The sequence below is a fragment of the Daphnia magna genome, linkage group LG7 (assembly GCF_020631705.1).
Source record: "Daphnia magna isolate NIES linkage group LG7, ASM2063170v1.1, whole genome shotgun sequence".
Classification (NCBI taxonomy): domain Eukaryota; kingdom Metazoa; phylum Arthropoda; class Branchiopoda; order Diplostraca; family Daphniidae; genus Daphnia; species Daphnia magna.
In genome coordinates, this window is record NC_059188.1 from 5,385,251 (window position 1) to 5,392,041 (window position 6,791).

Sequence of the window (6,791 nt, forward strand, 5' to 3'; positions counted from 1 at the left end):
GTAAACGTAATTCGAGTCTTCGCTGTCAAAACGGAGGACGAAAACCACCCGATTGATGATTGTGTAAGAAGGTATTCTAGTCTGCTGAGGATCCAGAGGGTTATCACTTGGTGCAGGAGGTTCGTGACACACGCCAGAGCTAAGACGATAAAGTTGCAAGCCAACCGTGGGAGAATTGACGGTCGAAGAAATGTCGACGGCCCTCACAATATGCGTTAAACGTACTCAAGAGCTGGCATTTACGGAAGAAATCTACGCTTTAAAAAGAGCTTAGAGTTACCTCTGAAATCGAAATTACGCACGTTCAGCCCTTTCCTGGATGAGGAAGGGCAGCTACGAGTAGGTGGACGTATTCTACAGGCTCCAGTTGACTATTCCACAAAGCATCCCATCCTACTTCCAGCCGATCAACTCGTGACGCAGCGCATTGTATGGGAACATCATACGCGGAATCTCCACATCGAATCTGAAAGATTGCTAGCGGATTTACGTACACGTTACTGGAAAATTTCTGGACGTAACGTCATCAAATCAGTTGTCAACAGTTGCTGGCCTTGCAAACGTAGATCGTCTTGCAAACGTAGATCGTCAAAGCCGGTTCCTCCGCTCATGGCGTCATTACCAGTACATCGGCTCACTCCCTATTTTCCACCTTTCACCTACACGGGAGTCGATTACTACGGCCCCTTAACAGTACGAGTTGGTGGAAGAGGACGCAGACGAGAAACGTTGGGTATGCCTGTTTACGTGCCTAACAACTAGAGCCGTTCACCTAGAAGTCTCCGACGGCCTCAGTCTCGAAGAATTCATGCTAAGCTTTACCCGGTTCTTGAGTCTACGTGGAAAGCCGAACGTTGTCTACAGTGACAATGGAACCACCTCGTCGCTGGAGAGAAAAAACTCCGTCAGGCTCTAACGGAATTGGTAGAACGACACCAAGAGCTACAATCAAAGATGGCGTGTCAACAGATTCAGTGGCATTTCTCTCCCTCTCACGGACCACATTTTGGCGGAGTTTGGGAGAGAATTGTGCAGTCGTGCAAACGGGCCATGAAAGTCAGCGTAGGAAATCGTTTAGTTACCGATCGGGTCCTACGAACGGTGATCGCGGAAGTAGCGGCCCTTCTAAACGCTCGGCCATTAACCCACCTCAGCATGGATCCAGAAGATCCCGACCCGTTAACACCGAATCACTTTCTTCATGGAGGAGCCCGTCCCTACGTGCCGCTAAAGTTTGGAGATGCTGAGAACATGGACGTCACAGCAAAACAATTCCTCCAAAGCCAGGCAATCATACAACATTTTTGGAACAGATGGCTTCGTGAATACGTTCCACACCTGACGAAAAGGAGGAAATGGTCTGAAAATTGGCCAAACGTTAGCGTCGGGGACCTAGTACTCGTCATTGAGCCGAATACCCTACGTGGACAGTGGCCATTGGAAAAGGTGATAGAAGTCCTCCCCAGTGAATCGGATAACGTTGTACGAGTGGTAAAAGTGCAAATTAGCAACCACAAAAACCCCTGTATTCGTCCAGTGAGTAAGCTCTGTGTTATGACTACGGTCAAAGAGCAGGACGTTTACGTAGAAGGTGAAAAAATTGGGTCATCTGAGTAAAAATCAAGGTCGTTAGGTTGAATTTAATGTAAATAGTCAAATCTGGTTTTAAAAAAAGTAAAAATGTCAAGTGTCAAAACTGTAAAGTGCAAAATTGGTTTATATAGTCATATGTAAAAATGTAAAAATTGTGAACCCTAAAAATCCCATTGTAATATTTCCGATGGCAACGGCATCTATACCTAGTTCAAAGGGCAAATGCAAAATTAGGTCGCCTACTGTTTAACCCTTGACCGCTTAGGGAAACTGTTTAGTCCTTTACGAATATTAGACGACAGTTTCCCTTAAGCTCTCGCACTATCAACACCAAAGTGACCATTGCCGACTCAACATCATGGCTCAAAATCTGTCTCCATCCGTCTCATCCATCAAAGAAAAGTTGAAAAATTCCCGTGGACGTGAAGAGGAGTGTGCGGCAAATCTTCATCTTCATCGACAAGACCTACTGAGGACCCGAACGGCGGCTATCGACGTGGTTTTGGACCACCAAAAGGCCATTGTTCAACTCGACCAAGAACTAGAAGAAAACTCCAAAGACATAAAAAACGTGCACGTCCACTTCATTTCTGAACGAAAAACAATTATTAGCAGCTTTATTGGATCCCTGTTAAAAGAAAAGAAGAAAGCAGCAGAAGTTCAACCGGACGCCTTACAATTTGTCGCGCCCCGTCACACCCCGACGATCGTGTGTTTCCTGAGGACACACCTCAACTAGCCGGGCATGGTGTCCTGCGACCGCAAGATCCGGGAATGTGATGACTTCATGCTGCAGACTAACCATGAGCGGATGGAGCTGCTATTCGCACAGCACAGATGTTTTGGCTGTTTTCTCCCGCTGTCGTCGCCGGTCATTTGAAGTTGGCCGATTGTCCCCACCCGCGCTTCTGTGCCATGTGCGGGACCAATGACCACCATCAGATCCTCTGCGCACCGAGACGGGTGTACAAGGGAATCATCCCTGAATAGACGTAGACTTGGCCTCTAAACGTGGCGAGCTGGAGACAACAGAAGACTTTTCTCCTTTGTTTATTCTCCCTTTGTAAGTTTTTTTTGTTTCCTGTTTTCCTTTTTCAATTGGTACTTGATGTATTCTGTTTTGTTTGTTTTGTTTTTTTGGTTTCTTGGTTCCTGTGGACAGGTGGGCCCGCTGTCACCTACGGTGCTGCCCTCACAGGCAGGATTGTAGGTGGCAAGGGCACTCTTAATTTATGTTAATGTTAAGAAGCCCTTGCCCCTTTTTTTTTTGAGTATTCGCCAAGTAATCGAGTAATTAAGCACCCCCAGTCTCTCTCTCTCTCTCTGTTTAAACCACGTCAGTGGAGAACTGTGTCCCCCCCTCACTTTTTTAACAAAGAATACAGTTGTTCTCATCCCACCCGTCATTTTCATCTTCATTATTTTCACCCTCCATCCCTCATCTTTTCTGTTACGACGTTCCACTGCACGTAAACGTGTGTAACACTATGATAATATGAATTTGCTTTTTCCAAGCCCAGAAATTTATATTTTGGGATACTCGGCATTCCCATGTACCCCCCATATTATTATTAATTAAAATCTAGTATGGCTAGCCCGGAGAAAAAAATTTTAACAGAAAATTTTCCAAAACACGCATTGTCATTGAACACGCATTTAGCGATTTAAAAAACACTTGGCGCAGGTTGAAAGATATTCATGCCCGTGTCTCTAAAGCTGTTAGAATCATATCGTGTTGTGCGTTATAAATTTTTCTGATTAATATTGGTGAAAGAATTGTCAGCTACCGATTGCAAGAACAAACTTACTATGAGGAGCTGGATCCAGTTGTTTATGACTGGTTCCATATGCAATCAGATTTTCAAAAACAAAACCTTTTGATGAACCTTACGGAACACTATGGGAACCCCAATGAAGAATAAAAATACATGTTTAGTGCCAATAACTGTATTTTCCTCTTCTACACATGCTCAATACAAGTTGTACAAGTAAACACTAACGTTTTTTTTACTAGTCAGAAAAAGCAATCTGTTGATAATGATTGTTTTAAATTTGATGTAGAACATTCACATTAGCAGCAACAGTAGAACACAGCGATTCCTGGGGAGTAGTAACATGGTATTATTCAGTACAATTATATACTTAACTTATATTCTTGACTGAATAATGGAACTGTCTTTACGCTGCAGCTTTCCATCAAATGAAACTTCTACGATATGCAGCCAATTGAATCATACTCAGTTGGGATTCCATTTCCCTACAACGATAGATAAGATAATGCTGTGGCATGAAATACGTGTTCCTACGTTCTTACCGCTGAGCTATCACAAACATTAAGCAATAACAATAAAAGCATGTCATTTTGTGTCATCTGCTGTTTTTTTACTGTCCGGAATTAGCAACACGGGAGCTTATGTAAAAAATGAGAATGCAATAACGAATTAGATGAATTTTATGCAACAAATGTACTACCGAATGAAATAGTTTTATAAAAGACACTTCAGGTAAGGTAACCGTATCAATATTGGCTAGGGTAATTTAAGTTTAAGACTTATTGAGTGACTTAAAAATTTAACAAAAAATAAGCAAAAAAAGAAAATTAGAAAAAGTAATATCATGGTATAAGAGTAGATGGTAGAACCACGCCGTTGGATTCTGGCATAAGGCCTTGTTGCAGCTTTTTTTTTGGGGGGGGGGGGTTTCAAAGTAGAGATCACCCCGTAAGTAGTAGAGGGGAAATGTGAAAAGTTTACATATTCGGCTGCTGCCACCACGCGTAGTGTTACTGAACTAGGCAATAAGCGTTGTTGGGTTTCCTATCAATATCTGTCACTCTTTATGTTTATTTTTTTTTTATTTTTTTGTGTTGTCTTCACTTGTTTTCTAATTTTACTCTAAATTTAACTATAAAATAGCAAACTTTCGCCCAATTTAAACCTTAAAAACAAAAACACTTACGCGCGATTTTTTTTTATACAGGTGTATTGACATTTGTTGGCATTGTAACAAAACAAATCAATTAGCATAGCAATATGAATGAAATAAAATATTTTTAAATACCTGATTGGAGCTGACATGCTTTCCACAGCATTTACTTGCTCATGTTCCACATAGCTATACTGAATTTCTGATGGATCGTAAATCACGGCATCCTCACTTGCTGGTTCATTGACGGAAAGGGCCACTGTTTCTGGACTATGTTAAAGAAAAAACAAATCAATTAGCATATTTATATGACTGAAATCAAATATTTTCAAATACCTGAGTGGGGCTAATATCTTTCCACAGCATTTACTTCCTCATGTTCCATATAGCTATACTGATTTTCTGATGGATCGGTAATCACGTCATCCTCACTTGCTGGTTCATCGAAAGTAATAGCCACTAGTTGTTCTTGACTAAATTTAAGAAAAAAAATATTATCCCTGAGAGATTTTCCTTGGGAAAGACTGAAGGCTATCCCGTGGTTATGGGTCCCAAAATGTTTATTGTTCCCCCAGGGGCTCCAGCCGGGTTTTGATTGGTTGTCAATTGGAGGGAATTATCGCGTGTAAACTTGGGAACTTTTCGTTTTTATTTATTTTTTATTCGATTCGCCGTATTAAACTACGTGTCTGGGCAAATTTTCAAGTCTGTTGGTGTTTTTCTTCATGTTATATATTTATTTATTCGGTCGAAATTCAAATTTTTTAGGTTCCCGCCGGTTTGCGATTGGCTGCAAAATTGGGGGGAATTATCGCGTGTTAACTGGGAAACTTTTCGTTTTCATTTGTTTCTTATTCGATTCTCCGTATTAAACTACGTGTCTGAGCAGAATTTCAAATCTGTTGGTGTTTGTGTTCATTTTCTATATTTATTTATTCGGTCGAAATTCAAATTTTTGAGGTTTCCGCCGGTTTGTGATTGGCTGCAAAATTGGGGGGAATTATCGCGTGTAAAATGGGGAACTTTTCGTTTTCATTTATTTCTTATTCGATTCGCCGTATTAAACTACGTGTCTGAGCAGAATTTCAAATCTGTTGGTGTTTGTGTTCATTTTATAACTTTTATTTTCTGTGTGACTGTTTGTTTACAAATATCGTAGGCGGCTGTCGTTTGTCATTTGTTCTGGATGCTGTCATGCAGAGAAATGTGACTTTTGGATTTCGGATAAACTTTTCTACTAATTTGCCCTACATAAATCTCGAAGGCCGACACCCAGTGGCGTTTTTTATTGCATTGCAATATAAATGAAATCCAATTATTCCGATTACCTCTGCTTTGAAGAAATGATTTTCATCTGAACCATGCTCTCTGCAATTTGATTTTCATTTTCCGAGTTGGTAGTAAGCGGAGTTCGTGTACCAGCAATGATTTTATTATTGGTTTTTTTCACTTAGCAGCCTATGGAAAGGAAAAAAGTATTAGTAAATGTTTTTAATTTTAATTACAATCCTTAATATGTTGTTACGTGTTCTGAAATCTTCTTGTGTGTGTGTTGCTGTAGAATCACAATTATTTGAACTTTTTATTGGCCAGGTTGTTATTTTCATGGCTGTTGACATTCAAAAGCTGCTGTAAAGGTTTACGAGCAGATGTGAATGATGAATTTCTTTTAACTATTTAAAAAAAAGTAGGTTATTACATCGTTAACTGAAAATAGTCAATTTGAATGTTACCGAAGAAAAACTTTGGAATAGCTGACTGAATTAACCTCCACCTTTCTAGGGGATGAAATTTCTGGTGAACTTTGAAACCCTTCACTATATCAGATTCTTCAAAATGAATGTCGCACAGTCTCGATGTTCTTTTAAGTTCAGGTATGATCGAATTCCACCTATCAAACATTTTCTTTGGTACTGAAAAGGCACAAATTTTTCTATTTTCGTCTTCATAGACAATTCCACAAATGACACAAGCCAATTTCCTCCCTAATTTGGCTTTCAAAATAGACATTCCCAAAAAAAAACGAGTCAACAAACACAACGATTCTGAAAACACAAAACTCTAACGCACGCGAAGCCGAAACATGGCCGAAACCCAACAACGCTTATTGCCTAGTTCAGTAACACTACGCGTGGTGGCAGCAGCCGGAATATGTACACTTGTCACACTCCCCCTCTACCACCCACGGGGTGATCTCTACTTTCAAAATCCCCCAAAAAAGCTGCAACAAGGCCTTATGGCAGAATCCAACGGCGTGGTTCTACCATCTACTC

General features: G+C 40.6%; 1 long non-coding RNA gene across 1 annotated transcript; it reads right to left on the reverse strand.

The window, feature by feature from the left end:
• Window positions 1-5,602: 5,602 nt before the first annotated feature.
• Window positions 5,603-6,572, reverse strand: LOC123474593. Its single transcript, XR_006649476.1, has 3 exons — window positions 6,252-6,572; window positions 6,044-6,191; window positions 5,603-5,976 (listed from the first exon to the last, which is right to left on the reverse strand). It is a non-coding gene; the product is annotated as an uncharacterized LOC123474593 (long non-coding RNA).
• Between the last annotated feature and the right edge of the window lie 219 nt (window positions 6,573-6,791).